Source organism: Siphateles boraxobius, unplaced genomic scaffold (assembly GCF_051911475.1).
Source record: "Siphateles boraxobius isolate OS27281-9 unplaced genomic scaffold, OSU_SipBor_1 12, whole genome shotgun sequence".
In the NCBI taxonomy this organism is placed as follows: Eukaryota; Metazoa; Chordata; class Actinopteri; order Cypriniformes; family Leuciscidae; genus Siphateles; species Siphateles boraxobius.
The window spans coordinates 5173242-5192843 of NW_027508722.1; the positions used below are offsets into that span (position 1 = coordinate 5173242).

At 44.6% G+C, this 19602-nt stretch overlaps 1 long non-coding RNA gene and 11 other non-coding genes across 12 annotated transcripts; all 12 read right to left on the reverse strand.

The window, feature by feature from the left end:
- Positions 1-411: 411 nt before the first annotated feature.
- On the reverse strand, positions 412-493 carry trnal-aag (transfer RNA leucine (anticodon AAG)). Its single transcript has one exon. It is a non-coding gene; the product is annotated as a tRNA-Leu (tRNA).
- Positions 494-1539: 1046 nt separating this feature from the next.
- Positions 1540-1621, reverse strand: trnal-uag (transfer RNA leucine (anticodon UAG)). The gene has a single exon. It is a non-coding gene; the product is annotated as a tRNA-Leu (tRNA).
- Positions 1622-1824: 203 nt separating this feature from the next.
- Positions 1825-1906, reverse strand: trnal-aag (transfer RNA leucine (anticodon AAG)). Its single transcript has one exon. It is a non-coding gene; the product is annotated as a tRNA-Leu (tRNA).
- A 521-nt stretch (positions 1907-2427) lies between these two features.
- trnal-uag (transfer RNA leucine (anticodon UAG)) lies at positions 2428-2509 on the reverse strand. The gene has a single exon. It is a non-coding gene; the product is annotated as a tRNA-Leu (tRNA).
- A 203-nt stretch (positions 2510-2712) lies between these two features.
- trnal-aag (transfer RNA leucine (anticodon AAG)) lies at positions 2713-2794 on the reverse strand. Its single transcript has one exon. It is a non-coding gene; the product is annotated as a tRNA-Leu (tRNA).
- A 2838-nt stretch (positions 2795-5632) lies between these two features.
- On the reverse strand, positions 5633-5714 carry trnal-uag (transfer RNA leucine (anticodon UAG)). The gene has a single exon. It is a non-coding gene; the product is annotated as a tRNA-Leu (tRNA).
- An 882-nt stretch (positions 5715-6596) lies between these two features.
- Positions 6597-7691, reverse strand: LOC143715271 (uncharacterized). The gene is made up of 3 exons (XR_013195706.1): positions 7025-7691; positions 6818-6880; positions 6597-6701 (listed from the first exon to the last, which is right to left on the reverse strand). It is a non-coding gene; the product is annotated as an uncharacterized LOC143715271 (long non-coding RNA).
- Positions 7692-7795: 104 nt separating this feature from the next.
- trnal-uag (transfer RNA leucine (anticodon UAG)) lies at positions 7796-7877 on the reverse strand. The gene has a single exon. It is a non-coding gene; the product is annotated as a tRNA-Leu (tRNA).
- Positions 7878-8080: 203 nt separating this feature from the next.
- trnal-aag (transfer RNA leucine (anticodon AAG)) lies at positions 8081-8162 on the reverse strand. The gene has a single exon. It is a non-coding gene; the product is annotated as a tRNA-Leu (tRNA).
- A 711-nt stretch (positions 8163-8873) lies between these two features.
- On the reverse strand, positions 8874-8955 carry trnal-uag (transfer RNA leucine (anticodon UAG)). Its single transcript has one exon. It is a non-coding gene; the product is annotated as a tRNA-Leu (tRNA).
- Positions 8956-9471: 516 nt separating this feature from the next.
- On the reverse strand, positions 9472-9553 carry trnal-aag (transfer RNA leucine (anticodon AAG)). Its single transcript has one exon. It is a non-coding gene; the product is annotated as a tRNA-Leu (tRNA).
- Positions 9554-10501: 948 nt separating this feature from the next.
- trnal-uag (transfer RNA leucine (anticodon UAG)) lies at positions 10502-10590 on the reverse strand. The gene is given in 2 exon segments: positions 10502-10545; positions 10553-10590. It is a non-coding gene; the product is annotated as a tRNA-Leu (tRNA).
- Positions 10591-19602: the final 9012 nt, after the last annotated feature.

Below are 19602 nucleotides of genomic sequence, written 5' to 3' on the forward strand. Positions count from 1 at the left end.
TATTTAAATTCATTTTGGAAGTGTCATTATAATAATTGCAAGTTATTGTTGTCTCTGATTCAAGAGGATGCATATTTTCAGCTGCTTTTGCACCTTTTCAGAGAACACTTTAGGTGTCTGGCCCTCATTAAAACCTCTGCTGGCAGCAGTGGGATTCGAACCCACACCCCAGAAGAGACTAAATCCAGCGCCTTAGACGCCTCGGCCACGCTTGTTTGGCCACTCTAGTGGGCCATTCTCTGGCCATTAAATTTCAGAAATAGAGAAATTGTTGGGTGTGGACCTTCATCGTCAGGCTCTGAAGCCCGCCGAGTTCGGCCAAGGAAAGCAAAATCTTGAGTTTTGAAGAGACTGGGAGCAAGCAGTGTCACTTCTCCAGTCTTTTCACAGGTGCCTTCTAAAATGCAGACTTGGCAGCGGTGGGATTTGAACCCACGCCCCCGAAGAGACTGGAGCCTTAATCCAGCGCCTTAGACCGCTCGGCCACACTACCTTGTGAGAATGCCTTCCGTGGGCCATTTTCGGCTATTTTTTCTTTTAGTGTCTCACTTTTCCATAGTTAAATCAGTTGAAATTCTTCATGCCTTGAAGGAGCTCCTCGACAGGTGGAAATGCCTACTAAGTAGAGGGGGGACGCAGTTACACTCTTGGAGGCCCCCCTCCCTGCAGATTGCAATTCCATCTCTAATCAAACACAACTGAATTACCTAATCAAAGCCTAATCGAATTACCTAATCAAAGCTCGGCCACGCTACCTTGTGAGAATGCCTTCCGTGGGCCATTTTCGCCATTTTTTTCTTTTAGTGTCTCACTTCTCCATAGTTAAATCAGTTGAAATTCTTCATGCTTTGAAGGAGCTCCTCGACAGGTGGAAATGCCTACTAAGTAGAGGGGGGACGCAGTTACACTCTTGGAGGCCCCCCTCCCTGCAGATTGCAATTCCATCTCTAATCAAACACAACTGAATTACCTAATCAAAGCCTAATCGAATTACCTAATCAAAGCTCGGCCATGCTACCTTGTGAGAATGCCTTCCGTGGGCCATTTTCGCCAATTTTTTCTTTTTGTGTCTCACTTCTCCATAGTTAAATCAGTTGAAGTTCTTCATGCCTTGAAGGAGCTCCTCGACAGGTGGAAATGCCTACTAAGTAGAGGGGGGACGCAGTTACACTCTTGGAGGCCCCCCTCCCTGCAGATTGCAATTCCATCTCTAATCAAACACAACTGAATTACCTGATCAAAGCCTTTGGGACATACTCCAAAATGGCAGCCAGATGTGTCGCAGTTAAACTCAAAATCAAGAGGTAGCTGTCAGTTCACCAAAAACTCTCAGTCCTGCCGATCGACTGTCCTGCACAGAGCAGGATTGGGCACCCCTGTGTGCTATACATTATTATTATATTTAAATTCATTTTGGAAGTGTCATTATAATAATTGCAAGTTATTGTTGTCTCTGATTTTAGAGGGTGCATATTTTCAGCTGCTTTTGCACCTTTTCAGAACACACTTTAGGTGTCTGGCCCTCATTAAAACCTCTGCTGGCAGCAGTGGGTTTTGAACCCACGCCCCCAAAGAGACTGGAGCCTAAATCCAGCGCCTTAGACCCCGCGGCCATGCTACCCCTGCTTGGTTACTCTAGTGGGCCATTTTCTGGCCATTAAATTTCAGAAATAGAGAAATTGTTGGGTGTGGACCTTCATCGTCAGGCTCTGAAGCCCGCCGAGTTCGGCCAAGGAAAGCAAAAACGGCTGAGTTTTGAAGAGACTGGGAGCAAGCAGTGTCACTTCTCCAGTCTTTTCACAATTGCCTTCTAAAATGAACACTTGGCAGCGGTGGGATTTGAACTCACGTCCCCGAAGAGACTGGAGCCTTAATCCAGCGCCTTAGAGCGCTCGGCCACGCTACCTTGTGAGAATGCCTTCTGTGGGCCATTTTCGCCAATTTTTTCTTTTAGTGTCTCACTTCTCCATAGTTAAATCATTTGAAATTCTTCATGCTTTGAAGGAGCTCCTCGACAGGTGGAAAGGCCTTACTAAGTAGAGGGGGGATGCAGTTACACTCTTGGAGGCCCCCCTCCCTGCAGATTGCAATTCCATCTCTAATCAAACACAACTGAATTACCTAATCAAAGCATTGGGGCCATACTCCAAAATGGCAGCCAGATATGTCGCAGTTAAACTCACAATCAAGAGGTAGCTGTCAGTTCACCAACAACTCTCAGTCCCGCTGATCCACTGTCCTGCACAGAGCAGGATTGGGCACCCCTGTGTGCTATACATTATTATTATATTTAAATTCATTTTGGAAGTGTCATTATAATAATTGCAAGTTATTGTTGTCTCTGATTGAAGAGGATGAATATTTTCAGCTGCTTTCGCACCTTTTCAGAGGACACTTTAGGTGTCTGGCCCTCATTAAAACCTCTGCTGGCAGCGGTGGGATTCGAACCCACGCCCCCAAAGAGACTGGAGCCTAAATCCCGCGCCTTAGACCACTCGGCCACGCTACCCCGGCTTGGCTACTCTAGCTGGCCATTTTTTGGCCATTAAATTTCAGAAATAGAGAAATTGTTGGGTGTGGACCTTCATCGTCAGGCTCTGAAGCCCGCCGAGTTAGGCCAAGGAAAGCAAAAACGGCTGAGTTTTGAAGAGACTGGGAGCAAGCAGTGTCACTTCTCCAGTCTTTTCACAATTGCCCTCTAAAATGCAGACTTGGCAGTGGTGGGATTTGAACCCACGCCCCCGAAGAGACTGGAGCCTTAATCCAGCGCCTTAGACCGCTCGGCCACGCTACCTTGTGAGAATGCCTTCCGTGGGCCATTTTCGCTAATTTTTTCTTTTAGTGTCTCACTTCTCCATAGTTAAATCAGTTGAAATTCTTCATGCCTTGAAGGAGCTCCTCGACAGGTGGAAATGCCTACTAAGTAGAGGGGGGACGCAGTTACACTCTTGGAGGCCCCCCTCCCTGCAGATTGCAATTCCATCTCTAATCAAACACAACTGAATTACCTGATCAAAGCCTTTGGGCCATACTCCAAAATGGCAGCCAGATGTGTCGCAGTTAAACTCAAAATCAAGAGGTAGCTGTCAGTTCACCAAAAACTCTCAATGAGTCAAATTTGCAAACTCCATTGACAAGGGGTGCCCAGTCCTGCCGATCGACTGTCCTGCACAGAGCAGGATTGGGGACCCCTGTGTGCTATACATTATTATTATATTTAAATTCATTTTGGAAGTGTCATTATAATAATTGTAAGTTATTGTTGTCTCTGATTCAAGAGGGTGCATATTTTCAGCTGCTTTTGCACCTTTTCAGAGGACACTTTAGGTGTCTGGCCCTCATTAAAACCTGTGCTGGCAGTGGTGGGATTCAAACCCACGCCCCCAAAGAGACTCAGGCCTACATCCAGCGCCTTAGACCCCTCGGCCACGCTACCCCGGCTGGGCTACTCTAGTGGGCCATTTTCTCGCCATTAAATTTCAGAAATAGAGAAATTGTTGGGTGTGGACCTTCATCGTCAGGCTCTGAAGCCCGACGAGGTCGGCCAAGGAAAGCAAAAACGGATGCAGTTACACTCTTGGAGGCCCCCCTCCCTGCAGATTGCAATTCCATCTCTAATCAAACACAACTGAATTACCTAATCAAAGCCTTTGGGCCATACTCCAAAATGGCAGCCAGATGTGGAGGCCATAGGGAGACGGAAAGTCGTAGGACCCCGAAACTCGGCGAGTGCCGTCGTCTCCCGTCCCCGAGTGGGGCCCCCGAGTTTGAGGGCCCTATCCGCTTTCTAAGCATTTCCTAACCCCCGTTTGCGATGAGTCCATTGATTGTGGATGGTGACTGGACAAAATTACAACGTATTAATTTTTTGTGATGTCCCACTGGCTCCTACAGACACCAAAATTGTATCTCGTTTAGAGGGGGACGAGACCTTTACTTTGAGACCACCCACGGCCCCGTGGGCCCCCGGGGGCCAGAGATGTAGATGAAAATACACATTTATCTAAGCAAAAACTGGACGGATCCGGCCGTGGAACCGTCTAGTTGAGCTGAAAAGAATGATAAAAAAATTATGAATTTTGGCCGTGTTTTCGCGGAGATATTAGCCGAAAACCATCGGGCACACTTCAAAATGGCGCTCGCTGATGACGTCACGATCTCGGGAACAAAATCGCTCATATCTCGGGAACGCGAAGACCCAGAGAGCTCAAATTCGGGTGATGAGGTCCCACGGGGGCCCTTACTCGAACCAGGGCGGTGGCGCGCCGCGGGGACGCCCCGTAGCGGATCGCCGTTCGCTGGGGCCCCCGACTTAATGGGTTCGTGGACGGTGGAATTATGGGATGGGACTTGGTGCTACGGACTCTGGGGGGCCCCCTGAGTGCAGTAAAATAGTTTTTATCAAGAAAAAAACTTTTCAAAAAATGACTATCACAGAAACTGTCAGATCCCACGTAGCATTTGTTCCATTGTAAAAAATAGTGGTTTCGCGGTCAGTGGAATTATGGGATGGGACTTGGTGCTACGGGCTCAGGGGAGGCCCCTGAGTGCAGTAAAATGGTTTTCATCATGACAGCAACTTTAATTCAAATGTCTATCAGAGAAACTGTCCCAATCCCCATTCAATCGATGGCAGGTGGGATTGTGTCCGATCGCAGCTTATTGAATGCGGGTTAGCATTTTACAAAAATAGTGGGTTATTGGACAAAAAGTGGCTTCGTGGACACGTGGTTTTTAAGCTGAGCTTTCGAGATATTTTGATGAAAACCATTTTACTGCACTCAGTGGGCCCCCCTGAGTCCGTGGCACCAAGAGCCACCCCAAAATTCCACCGTCCACGAACCCACTATTTTTTTCCATTGAAAAAATGCTACGTGGGATATCCATAGCTCTGGTCAGGAAGGGTCTAGAGTCTCCATTTTTGCCCTCAAGTTTAATTCTCTTCATCCTCTATCAGAATCCAGAGTTTCGAGAAGATCGGAGAAACCTTTTTTTCCGACCCGAAAAAACCCCTGTCGGTCACGGGACTTTTGGTAAATATAGTGGGTTATTGGACAAATAGTAGGTTCGTGGGGGGGGGGGGTCTGGTCACTCTAGTGGCCAATCGGACAAATAGTGGGTTAGTGGGACGGGGCACGTGTGGCGCCCCACCAAGGACGAAGGCAGAACTGCTTAGGGTGGCCTCGGGCTTCGGGGCACTCCCGTCGGGCCCCTGAGGGGTTCGGGGCACCCCGACCCCGCCCGCGTGGGTCGGGCGCCCGGGGAGGGTCGGCCCGCGGCGTCGGCCGACCCCCCAAAAATTTCGGGGGGTCGGCGCGCTCGTCCGCCAACCCACGTCCGAGCCCCATCGGCCCAAGGACTGAATGGACGCTTTTTATTTTTATGGACTACCTAGAGGTAGCTGTCAGTTCACCAAAAACTCTCAGTCCTGCCGATCGACTGTCCTGCACAGAGCAGGATTGGGCACCCCTGTGTGCTATACATTATTATTATATTTAAATTCATTTTGGAAGTGTCATTATAATAATTGCAAGTTATTGTTGTCTCTGATTTTAGAGGGTGCATATTTTCAGCTGCTTTTGCACCTTTTCAGAGCACACTTTAGGTGTCTGGCCCTCATTAAAACCTCTGCTGGCAGCAGTGGGATTTGAACCCACGCCCCCGAACAGACTGGAGCCTAAATCCAGCGCCTTAGACCCCTCGGCCATGCTACCCCGGCGTGGTTACTCTAGTGGGCCATTTTGTGCCCATTAAATTTCAGAAATAGAGAAATTGTTGGGTGTGGACCTTCATCGTCAGGCTCTGAAGCCCGCCGAGTTCGGCCAAGGAAAGCAAAAACGGCTGAGTTTTGAAGAGACTGGGAGCAAGCAGTGTCACTTCTCCAGTCTTTTCACAATTGCCTTCTAAAATGAATATTTGGCATCGGTGGGATTTGAACTCACGTCCCCGAAGAGACTGGAGCCTTAATCCAGCGCCTTAGAGCGCTCGGCCACGCTACCTTGTGAGAATGCCTTCTGTGGGCCATTTTCGCCAATTTTTTCTTTTAGTGTCTCATTTCTCCATAGTTAAATCAGTTGAAATTCTTCATGCTTTGAAGGAGCTCCTCGACAGGTGGAAAGGCCTACTAAGTAGAGGGGGGATGCAGTTACACTCTTGGAGGCCCCCCTCCCTGCAGATTGCAATTCCATCTCTAATCAAACACAACTGAATTACCTAATCAAAGCATTTGGGCCATACTCCAAAATGGCAGCCAGATGTGTCGCAGTTAAACTCAATGTATATAGTGATACAATGTATATAGTAGGTTAGCAGTTGCAAGTTAATGTAATGATTTATAAATTATAATTTATAGGCTAGTGTTGTTTAGTATTAATATTTTATAAATATATTAGCTATATTGTATTTTGCTATTATTATTGGAATTTTGTTAATATATTTGTCCTTGTAATTACATAAATAAATACAAAACTTTTCAGATATGTCATAAAATGTATTTATAATGATATATTTATTCGTCAAGTGATGTTATTGTTATTTTCCCTTCACTTTGTAGTTGCAACAGTTTGTTGTTAAGAATTATGTTGTAAAGGTCTGGATTTTCCTTCTCCAATTGCAGCTTTGTTTTTTGTAGCTGTAGGACGTCTCTCTGCAGTTCCAGCACTTCTTCTCTTGTAGAGGCTGGAGAGGGTAGTTGCGTCTTTCTGCAATTCACAAGTGTTTTGGAGGAATTATGAAATATAATATAATAAATAATATTGGGGCTGTTCTAAGTCAAATTAACTAAACTAAAATAATTGTTAACTAATAAATAACTCACTTTGTTGCCTGGTTTGGCGTACTGCTGGCGCTCTGTCGGTGTTGCTTTGATTGCTGGAAAGGTCTAACGCGTGAAACAAAGAAATACCAATCACAATTTATATTTATATACAAATAAAAATATTTTATTACGCCTGTCATGATTTTCATATCGTTTATCCCCATAGAGATACATTTTATTTAATTTAAGACAATAATGTTCTCTCACTCCGTGTTACATTCCTCTGGTTGAGTCACTTCACTCTCTAAGCCGCCAGGGATGCCAGCCAGGACAGGTGAGTCCGCCCCAAGGATGTCTTGGACCAGTTTAGTTGTCTCTGATAATTCTGTTGGCGGTGGTCCTCCACCTACAGTTTTGTTATCGTTAGCTCTCGGTGCGTGCGAAGAAAATAGAGAAAAAACTAAGAGCGTTTTTTTTCTTACCAGTTTTGTTGGACTCCCTCTTATGAATGCTTATTTCTTTTTTTGCCCCCACAGAGATGTTTTCATATTTTTTAATTACCTCTGAAACCGTCCTCTTTACTCCTAAGTTCTGTGCATTAATTTTCTCGGTTATTTCCTCCCACTGTTTATTTTTTTTGCCAGCAGTTATGACGGGATTAAATTTTCTTCTTAAAATTCCTTTTCTTTTCCCATATTCATCTAGAAGAATACACTTCTCATCCTCAGTCCAGTTTGGCTTTCTTTTTTTGTTTTCCTTATCCATTTCTTTAGGCTATTCGTTGTTTTAAAGCTCCTAGGTTAATGTGTATAGGAGCGTATCTATGGCAACGATAGATTTTTATAACGGCAAACCTGGATCGCTGCCGTGAAACACTTAACGGTTTCCCTTACCTAAGAGAACTCATTAAGGGATTATATGCAACACCCTTAAATCATTCCCTTATTTAAGGGGAAATCACGCCTTAAGTCCCACACTTAAGGGAAAAACTTAAGGTGCTTTATGCAACCGGGCACAGGCCCTCATTAAAACCTCTGCTGGCAGCAGTGGGAATTGAACCCACGCCCCCGAAAAGACTGGAGCCTAAATCCAGCGCCTTAGACCCCTCGGTCACGCTACCCCGGCTTGGCCACTCTAGTGGGCCATTTTCTGGCCATTAAATTTCAGAAATAGAGAAATTGTTGGGTGTGGACCTTCATCGTCAGGCTCTGAAGCCCGCCGAGTTCGGCCAAGGAAAGCAAAAACGGCTGAGTTTTGAAGAGACTGGGAGCAAGCAGTGTCACTTCTCCAGTCTTTTCACAGGTGCCTTCTGAAATGCAGACTTGGCAGCGGTGGGATTTGAACCCACGCCCCCGAAGAGACTGGAGCCTTAATCCAGCGCCTTAGACCGCTCGGCCACGCTACCTTCTAAGAATGCTTTCCGTGGGCCATTTTCACCAATTTTTTCTTTTAGTGTCTCACTTCTCCATAGTTAAATCAGTTGAAATTCTTCATGCCTTGAAGGAGCTCCTCGACAGGTGGAAATGCCTACTAAGTAGAGGGGGGACGCAGTTACACTCTTGGAGGCCCCCCTCCCTGCAGATTGCAATTCCATCTCTAATCAAACACAACTGAATTACCTAATCAAAGCCTAATCGAATTACCTAATCAAAGCTCGGCCACGCTACCTTGTGAGAATGCCTTCCGTGGGCCATTTTCGCCAATTTTTTTCTTTTCCTACTAAGTACAGGGGGGATGCAGTTACACTCTTGGAGGCAACCCTCCCTGCTGATTGCAATTCCATCTCTAATCAAACACAACTGAATTACCTAATCAAAGCATTTTGGGCCATACTCCAAAATGGCAGCCAGATGTGTCTCAGTTAAACTCAAAATCAAGAGGTAGCTGTCAGTTCACCAAAAACTCTCAGTCCTGCCGATCGACTGTCCTGCACAGAGCAGGATTGGACACCCTTGTGTGCTATACATTATTATTATATTTAAAATTCATTTTTGAAGTGTCATTATAATAATTGCAAGTTATTGTTGTCTCTGATTTTAGAGGGTGCATATTTTCAGCTGCGTTTGCACCTTTTCAGAGCACACTTTAGGTGTCTGGCCCTCATTAAAACTTCTGCTGGCAGCGGTGGGATTCGAACCCAAGCCCCCGAAGAGACTGGAGCCTAAATCCAGCGCCTTAGACCCCTCGGCCACGCTACCTTATGAGAATGACTTCCGTGGGCCATTGTCTCACTTCTCCATAGTTAAATCAGTTGAAATTCTTCATGCCTTGAAGGAGCTCCTCGAAAGGTGGAAAGGCCTACTAAGTAGAGGGTGGATGCAGTTACACTCTTGGAGGCATCCCTCCCTGCTGATTGCAATTCCATCTCTAATCAAACACAACTGAATTACCTAATCAAAGCATTTGGGCCATACTCCAAAATGCCAGCCAGATGTGTCGCAGACTTGAACCCACGCCCCCGAAGAGACTGGAGCCTAAATCCAGCGCCTTAGACCCCTCGGCCATGCTACCCCGGCTTGGTTACTCTAGTGGGCCATTTTCTGCCCATTAAATTTCAGAAATAGAGAAATTGTTGGGTGTGGACCTTCATCGTCAGGCTCTGAAGCCCGCCGAGTTCGGCCAAGGAAAGCAAAAACGGCTGAGTTTTGAAGAGACTGGGAGCAAGCAGTGTCACTTCTCCAGTCTTTTCACAGGTGCCTTCCAAAATGCAGACTTGGCAGCGGTGGGATTTGAACCCAAGCCCCCGAAGAGACTGGAGCCTTAATCCAGCGCCTTAGACCGCTCGGCCACGCTACCTTGTAAGAATGCTTTCCATGGGCCATTTTCGCCAATTTTTTCTTTTAGTGTCTCACTTCTCCATAGTTAAATCAGTTGAAATTCTTCATGCTTTGAAGGAGCTCCTCGACAGGTGGAAATGCCTACTAAGTAGAGGGGGGACGCAGTTACACTCTTGGAGGCCCCCCTCCCTGCTTTTTATTTTTATGGACTACCTAGAGGTAGCTGTCAGTTCACCAAAAACTCTCAGTCCTGCCGATCGACTGTCCTGCACAGAGCAGGATTGGGCACCCCTGTGTGCTATACATTATTATTATTTTTAAATTAATTTTGTTTTTTGAAATTCATTTTTGTTTTTTTACACTCTTGGAGGCCCCCCTCCCTGCAAGTTATTGTTGTCTCTGATTCAAGAGGGTGCATATTTTCAGCTGCTTTTGCACCTTTTCAGAGGACACTTTAGGTGTCTGGCCCTCATTAATGAGAATGCCTTCCGTGGGCCATTTTCGCCAATTTTTTCTTTTAGTGTCTCACTTCTCCATAGTTAAATCAGTTGAAATTCTTCATGCTTTGAAGGAGCTCCTCGACAGGTGGAAAGGCCTACTAAGTAGAGGGGGGATGCAGTTACACTCTTGGAGGCCCCCCTCCCTGCAGATTGCAATTGCATCTCTAATCAAACACAACTGAATTACCTAATCAAAGCATTTGGGCCATACTCCAAAATGGCAGCCAGATGTGTCGCAGTTAAACTCAAAATCAAGAGGTAGCAGTCAGTTCACCAAAAACTCTCAGTCCTGCCGATCGACTGTCCTGCTATACATTATTATTATATTATTAAAATTCATTTTGGAAGTTTCATTATAATAATTGCAAGTTATTGTTGTCTCTGATTCAAGAGGGTGCATATTTTCAGCTGCTTTTGCACCTTTTCAGAGCACACTTTAGGTGTCTGGCCCTCATTAAAACCTCTGCTGGCAGCGGTGGGATTCGAACCCACGCCCCCGAAGAGACTGGAGCCTGGGGCCTAAATCCAGCGCCTTAGACCCCTCGGCAACGCTACCCCGGCTTGGCTACTCCAAAATGGCAGCCAGATGTGTCTCAGTTAAACTCAAAATCAAGAGGTAGTGTTGGAGAATTCTGTTACCCCTCCTCTATCTGATGCTCAAGTCTGAATGCTGTAATGCTGAGCAAAAGTAGGCCATAGGCCAATGTAGAGTTGGAAAAGTACCTAAAAACCCATATAATGCATAGATGACGTTGGTGCAAGGTACAGGAAAGTACTAAAAAACATATATGATGTAATTTTTTAAAAAACTATACATGTGATACTCCGCCACCAATAGAAATAAGGCCTCGGAGCATGTGATCTTAATGGTGGCGTGATACCAAGGAGGAGCAATGTGTAAGAGATGACGGTACAAACACTAATTGGACACTGGCGATAAGAAAGATGTATAAAATCTATGTTTCAACCACTGTAAGATCAGATGATTCAGCTGACCATCTCACTTTGTTGAATTGCTCAATAAAGTTCTTCTTCTGAGACCTGGAACTTCGACTCTGAAAACTTTTTGAAGACTAACTCCTACTAGACTCTGAAAAACTACTGATCAGGACCAGAGACCAGCAATTAGCCACGACATAATTGGCGAGCCAGCCAGGAGCAGGCTTGGGGTCAGGAGATCCTCGTGGTGTTGACGCTGACGGTGGCATTCACAAAACAAAGGCCGGCCAAAAAATCAGGTAAGCAGTTTTTGCTTATATTTTGTTTTGTGAATTGCCTCTGAGAAGCTGACACGCTTGATGATTGCTCTGCAATTATAAAACCCCACTGCAAAAGAACCTAAAAAACAACTGAGAGATAAAAGATAAGAAGGGAGTCTGATTTCCAGGTCCAAAGAAGCTGCTGTATGTGTGTTTGTCTCAAAAAGCAAGAAGTGCATAGCGTGGAGATTGCGCTCATGAAGTAAGAGTACACTGTCTAGTAAAAGAAGTGTTTAAAAGGCGCCAGGCAGTGTAGGAAGTACACTGACCACCTGTTTGTTTGTCTGTCTGTCTTTTGTGAAAGAGAATAGGGGGTATTAAAATGTGCACAAAGTAAGGAAGGTAAAGTATAGATAAAGAACAAAAACATTTAAAATCCTTATAATAATTATTAGCTAAAGTTTTTTACATAAAAAGGTAAGAAAAGTTAAAAGAATTGAGTTAAAGAATGTAAAAGTATACACCAGAAGACTAAAATATAGAGAGAAGGGAGTTTTTGGCTCTCCCGGGCATTCTGCCAAGAGGTGCATTAACTAGTCATTAATCAGTGATAGTGCTGGGAAGCAGAGGACAGTGGAACCAATTAGTGAGAAATAGCAGCAGAAGCAGAAAAAAGTCCAGAATAAAGAATAAATAGAAAAAAGAAGTATAAAAATGTATTAGAAATTAATGGATAAAATAAAACTAACAAGTAAAAATCAAGTGAAAAACTGTGCTTACCAAAAAAACAAAGAACACTCCAAAGAATTGGTTTGGTCCATTATTTGGCCATTCGCCAGACTGCAAATTCTGTGATCCAGATAGAGAAACCCAGCGTCTGTTGAAAGAGAATTAAGACTGAACATTGGGGCTTTCTACATACTTTTGATATTGAAGAAGGGATAGAAGTGTGTGAATAAAATGTTAAGCGCATGAATAGACGGATTGCAAATAAAGCAAAAAGATAAAGAGACGATAAACAGTCAGAAAAAGGTTTAAAGGAAAAAGTTTGAAGTCAAGGGAAAAACAAATGTGGGACTCAGTGAATACGGGAAAGAAAGGCATAGGAGAGCATTAGCTCACACCCTATGATATGACTGGTAAACAGCTCCCCCTGATGGAGGGCACTGTGAAGATCAAAGGCAACGTAACCCTCACAGATACGCAGGATGAGGAAGAAGAAAGAGAGGAGGAGGAAAGAGAAGACCACAGGAATACAGGTTATGACCACAAAATATTGGCAGATGCTGACATGTTTGAAGCATCATCTCCACTAAAAAGGGGCCATCAAGCCATGATGGAAGCCAAGGTAGCAGCTTGAATAGGAAACACCTTACTGAACGCAAGAACCCCACCCTGTCTAATCCATACCATTATGCAGCGAAAGCCCTGCAGAGTCTTGGGGAAAAACTGAACCAGGAAGTAGACACCAATCAGCTGTTCGAACAAGAATGTGATGAGCTGGAACAAGATATAAGGACAACAGAAGAACAAATCAATCACAGCTTTAAACGCTTACAGGAATCCCTGAAGAATGTCACGGGCTCAGAACAACACGAACCTCAAGAACACCAGAGACATCAGAACCGCCGAAAGCACAAGTCACGCTCACTCAGCCCAGCCAGACCTCGCAGGGAAGTCAAGAGTGTGACAGGGACCCTACTCCTTGAGGATATCTCGCCAGCTGCCCCACCAGCCACCCCATACAACCTAAGGGAACGGCACTAAAGAAACCAAGCATGTATAGGGGAGAAGAAGACTGGCATATGGAAAATCATAAGTTTTGCCCTATGATAAGTACATGCAAACAAGAGGAGGACCCACTGAAGGAAGAAACTGCAGTGCCCCATCCTAATTAAAGGTCAACAGGGACAGTATGTGCCGTGGGCGGGGCAGGATCTGGAAGGACTGATAGCCCACCTACTTGATTTACATGAAGGAGCTGGCAAGTGGATCAGATCGCTGGAAGAAGAGACAATGGGCAAGATTTTGGCCCTTGGAGATGTTAAGGCCCTGCTGGCTAAATGCATGGGAGGAGCTAGGACTAATGAGATCTTACAGGACGCAGGACTACATCAGGCGATTGATTCACCTAGAATGGACGCCAGACCACTGGACCAATGCAGACCAGCGATATGGCAAGTGCTGAGAAAATATTATCAGACCCAAATGGACCCAAAATCACTGAAAGGAGAGCCAATAGGAGACAGAGAAAATCCAATCACCTATGTCCAGAAGCAAGCAAGGAAGTGGAAGCAAGAATTGGAGAGAGACCCCGAAAATGACCCAGTAATAACAGCACTGTTCAGAACTGCCATTGTGGAAGCCATGCCTGCACCAGTGAAAGCCAAGTTAGAAGATGTGGTGGGACTGACCTCAAAGTCACCTAAATAATTTAGTGACCATGTGGCTCATGCAGTAGAACAACACAGAAAAAATGAGCAGAAGCTGAAAAACCAAGAAAGAGATCTTCAAAGAAAACTAACCCAGTTGCAGCTGGATGAATCAATCAACAAAAAGAAGAAAGTGCAAGCTGCGGTGAAGGAGACAGACGACCCGACTGCCATGATGGCGGCTGTCAACATACCAAGTCAAGCTCCCCAGACTGTCCAGCAAGCACCAAACAACATGAATCAGAATGTGCCCGTCAACTCAGGAAACCCACAGCAACTGGCTGCACCAATTGTAATATACCTTCCTGAACATCAAGACAATAGAAATGGAACAATCCCAGGAAGAGGAAGAGGAAGAGGGAGACAATTTTACAACCAGCAAAGAAACCCTGACCAACCAAGCACCTGTTGGGAATGTAATCAGCCTGGACACACCAAGAGATTCTGCCCAGTTAACCCATGGCCCCAAGATGGGCCACAGCTAAGACAGCCAGGGCGACAAGGAAATCAAAACCAGCAGTATCAGGTATCTGGCCCCGTCAACCCATGGCGTGGCCCGGACCAAGGATACTAGGGATGCCCAGAGAATCCTACGGGGAGGAGTCAGCTTCCAATGCTGTCATCAAATGCTGACCAAGAACCTATGCTGCGGGTTAAGATAGAGGACAAGATAACACCTATTATGCTTGATACAGGAGCAACATATACCTGCTTGAGCCCAACTTATGCCTCACACCTCCCCAGGTCTGGAAAATATGTAAAGACAGTAGGATTCTCGGGACTAACGCAGCTAATTCCAATGACAACTCCTGTCAGCATAAAAGTCAAAGACTCTGAAATTAAAATTCCTGTGCTAGTATCAGACCAAACACCAGTCAATCTGTTGGGAAGAGATGCAATATGCAAGCTAAATTTACAGATATGGTGCACTCCCCAAGGGATATATATAGATAGTGCAGGTATAAAACAGATGATAGTAATGAGTGAAATGGATCAACAGGAACCACAAGCTAATGCATTTTGGATTGGGAATTTAGATGAGGGACTAAGACAAACACTGGATAGATAGGAAAAGTATATAAAATAACAATTCCTGAAACCAACCTCACCAGAAACTGAATATCACTGTACAATGATATATGACCCCCTTAGGGATCCAGAACAGGAAAAAGAGTGGTTAGAGAAAACTGAGGGCCAGAAAGTGCATTTAAGATCACACCATATAATTATAGGACCAACAGGGGCAGCACTACAAATTGAAGACAGTGACTTCACCAGAACATGGTTTAGGGTTGATAATTCAGTCCCACATGTGACGTTGTGCGTCATTGAAGGATGTCGGGCAAAAGATCTAGGTCCAATGATGTTAAAAGCTAAGGAAAAACGGTGGGAAGCCACTGAGAACCCCTTTATTTTACAAACACCAGATAAAACACACCTAAAGATTCTATGTGTAACTAATATGATAGGTACCCCAAAACTGGTTGTGGAAACAGAACAACATGACTCAATCTATAAAATGAAGGAATTAATGATAGAAATGGAAGAAAGGGTGCCCCTACAGTTATGGTCTAAGCATGACACAGATGTAGGACTAGTCAAGTCAGCGAACCCTGTGAGAATTGCTATTAAACCAGGAGTCCAGCTGCCTAGGAAACAGCAATACCCACTGAAACGCGAAGCAGTAGAAGGCATAAGAAAAACAATTGAAGGGTTAATAGAGGCAGGAGTACTAATTGAGACCGCTAGCTATTGCAACACTCCAATTTTACCAGTAGAAAAAGCCAATAAATCTAAGTGGAGACTAGTGCATGACCTAAGGGCAGTGAATGAAGTAGTGGAAGACTGGCCAGCTGAGGTGCCAAACCCACATACGCTTTTGACAAATGTTCCACCTGCTGCTAACTATTTCACTGTGATTGATCTGTGCTCTGCATTTTTCAGCATTCCTCTAGCAGAAGAAAGCAGAAACCTTTTTTCTTTCACTTACCAAGGTAAACAATACACATACACGAGAATGCCCCAAGGATTTAAACACTCACCTCATGTGTTTAACCAAGTTTTAAAACTTGATCTAGAAGACTTAAGACTGGATAGTACATTAATACAGTATGTGGATGATTTGTTGATCTGTTCAACAACGCTGGAACAGTGCCATCAGGACTCCATTAAAGTATTAACCAAATTAGCAGAAGGTGGCCATAAAGCCACAAAAGAGAAATTGCAATACTGCTTGCCTCAAGTAGAGTATCTGGGTCGATTAATTGCAGATCAAACAAAGGCAATATCACCCAGCCAATTGGAAGGAATTAGTAAAGCACCCCAACCGCAAACTGTGGGCCAAATGATGACATTTTTGGGAATGACTGGTTTTAGTGCTGATTGGATAGAAGATTATGCGATCAAAACAGCTCCATTGCGGACCATTATGAGACAGGCTGGTCACCAAAATCTTAGAGCACCATTGAAATGGGATCCTGATGCACTGATAGCATTCAGCTCACTCAAAAAAGAATTACAAACAGCCCCATTATTAACGATTCCAAATTATGACAGAACTTTCCATTTGTATGTAGCAGACAGAAAAGAGGGCTTTGCTTCTGCTGTCCTGATGTAGGAGACATGCAGTGGGCGGAAGAAGCAACCCATTGCCCAGTATAGCACCAAATTGGACAGTGTAGCCCAAGGCTACCCACCATGTTATCAACAAGGTCTAGCTGCAGTATACTTTGCTTTTGAGAAAGCCTCTGCTGTTACTATGGGCTATCCAGTCATCATCTATACCCATCATAAGATTGCTGAGTTATTGGAACAGGGACGTTTTGTTTTGACACAGGCCAGATGTTTGGCGTACTCCACATTGTTGACTTATCCTGATATAACAATCAAAAGATGTACCACAACAAACCCAGCTAACTTTGTCCCAGTAGAGGGGGAAGGAACACCTCATGAATGTGTTGCTGCCTCTCTAGGATTCACTCGTCTGAGACCAGATTTGGAATCAACACCAATTGTTGATGCAGACGTGGACTACTTTGTAGATGGCTCATGCTTTAGAGGTCACTCGGGTAATCATGCTGGTTTTGCTGTTGTACAACGAGATGGGGACAATTTTACTCCTGTGCTGACACAACGTTGTGAACAGCCTTGTTAAGCACAGTTGGCCGAACTAAAAGCCCTTACGGCAGCATGTCTGCTGGCCAAAAATAAAGCAGCCAACATTTATACGGATTCTGCATACGCCCATGGGGTATGCCATCTTTTCGGTGCAGTATGGAAACAAAGAGGATTCAAAAAGAGTGATGGAACCCCAATCCAACATGGGGACCAAATTACTGCATTGATTAATGCTATGATGTTTCCAGCCAAATTGGCCATCGTCAAATGCCAGGCTCACAAGAAAGGAAATTATTTTGTTATCAAAGGTAATAACGCCGCAGATAGCCAAGCAAAATTGGCTTCTGGGTGTCAATCTGCTGTAATGGCACCATCCGTTTTGATCCAGCCCCTCCCTACTATAGAAAGTATTGCCCAAATGCAGTCCAGAGCTACACCACCTGAAATACACTTATGGCAACAAAGGAGGGCGACTAGAGATGCTAATAATATCTGGAGGTCTCATGAAGGTTTTATGATAGCCCCCACCCCATTGCTTAATATTCTTATACCTGACGCCCACAGTTTTGACCACTGTGGAAGGGGGGAGATTATGAGAAAGATAAAAAGACAAGGATTATGGTCCCCATACTTACAAACAAGGGTAGATGAATTTCTGAGTGAATGTGAAATTTGCACACAAAACAATGTAAGAAAAGGAACAACAACTCCAATAGGCTCTATTACTGTTCCAGAAGCACCCTTTAAGCATCTAGTAATGGATTATGTGGACATGATAAAAGCAGTAATAGGAAAAAGGTACATGTTGGTCATTATAGACAGATTCAGTAGATGGGTGGAAGCAGAACCATCAGCAGAGCAAGGAGCACAGACAGTGATAAAATTTCTGACGAGAGAGGTCATACCAAGATTTGGTATCCCATCCCAGATCAGTTCAGACAATGGGTCTGCTTTTATTCAAAGAACGGTAAAGGCAGTAATACAACAGTTGAGGATCAAGCAGAGACTGGGGTGTGTCTACCATCCTGAGTCACAGGGACTCGTGGAACGGGTCAATGGGACTATTAAGGCCAAAATCAACAAAATTTGTGCGGACACTAAGCTTAATTGGGTAGATGCGTTGCCACTCGCACTGATGAGCTATCGAATGCAAACCAACAGGATCACTAATCTGACCCCCCATGAAATGTTGACTGGGAGACCAATGCCTGTGCCTCATTTGAGAGGACCTTATGACGGGCCACCGTTAGAACAGTTACAATTGGAATTAAGGACATATATGAGACAATTGACTGCTATACATGAAGCTATTCATTCACAGGAACAAAACAGGGGACCCAGAGAAGAGGAAGAAGTTCCCTGTCTGGTGGTACCTGGAGACCAGGTATACCTAAGAGTCTTTAGGAGAAGGTGGAATGAGCCACGAAGAGAAGGACCTTATACTGTAGTAAGAGCAACCCCCACAGCAGTACATGTAGAGGGCAGCACAACCTGGTATCATTTGAATCATTGCACCCGAGTCCCAAGGCTGAGACCTAGAAGGCAAGATGAGGAAATAGATAGTCAGGAAGGGAGTCAAGAGGAGATAGCTCAAGATGGCGCAGAAGAGCAGGGAACTGAAAGTGAAGATATTAACATTGATGAACCTCATTCTAGGGAGACTGAACACGCTGAGCCAAGGGATGAAATGCCGGAGCGGAATGATGGACAGCCTTCAGAGGACCTGGAGCCTGAAGGTGAGAGAGCTCCTAGTATTGGTCTTTTTGGTGATACACCTCATGCAGCAGCTTCCCCAGACACAATGCCTCCAGGCGAACAATCCCCTGGAGAAGGACCCTCTGCTGATGAACCATACAACTTTGTCACACTCAACCTCCAAGACATCGGCATCCCAGGAATCGACCTCCCAGAAAATGACTTCCCAGACATTGACCTCCCAGAAATTAATCCCCCAGACACTGAATTACCAGACCTCTCAAGCTTTGAGTGGGATAAGTCACCCTAACCTGACTCAACCAACACAAGGTAACAAAGCACGCAGACATAATGTAAAAAGATCCCTGCAGAAAGCTATGACTATTCATGAAGATTATACCCAAACTGAAGTTGATTTGGAAGTAGAACTACAAAAAGAAAAACTGTTGGATGATGCCTATCATAATGAATGGTATAAATGGGCAGTGTATACTGTAAGACAGGTAAAACAAGGCACATGTGTATTATGCTCACCCTCACCTTTGAAGAAGTTAAGAATAGTACCAAACCAATATGACTACATGCAGTGTGCCAGATTTAATTCACAATATTGTAACAGAACTGGACATGTAATTCCATACTGTCCAGCTGAGTGCCTGGCCATGTTAGGGAACCACTATTATCAAAGATTTATACCCAGGAGGGTTGGGGAAGTGCATGCAAGGAGCTTGACGTAAGAATAGATAAAGCCAATTAGGAGACCCCACAAAATTACATTCTGGATAAAACATTGGAGTATGAATGTTTTAACAAAACTATGGGCTATCGAAATGTAGGAACCTTTCAAGGTAAATGTGCTATAATTTGGCACCTGGATTATGAGATGTACAACGAGACAAACGTATATAAATCCTCTAGCTCAATATATGCCACAGCAACAATAAATAAAAACATGTCTGTAACAGGTGCTCATGAAAACTGCGAGAATGCTACCTTATCCTTTCCCCTGATTGGACCACTTGAAAATCAAACTGAAGCAGTAGCTGATTTCTTTTGGCTATGTGGGGATAAACGACTAAGAGCCACCCTAGTTGATTGGAAAGGACTCTGTGCCAGGGTGAGGCT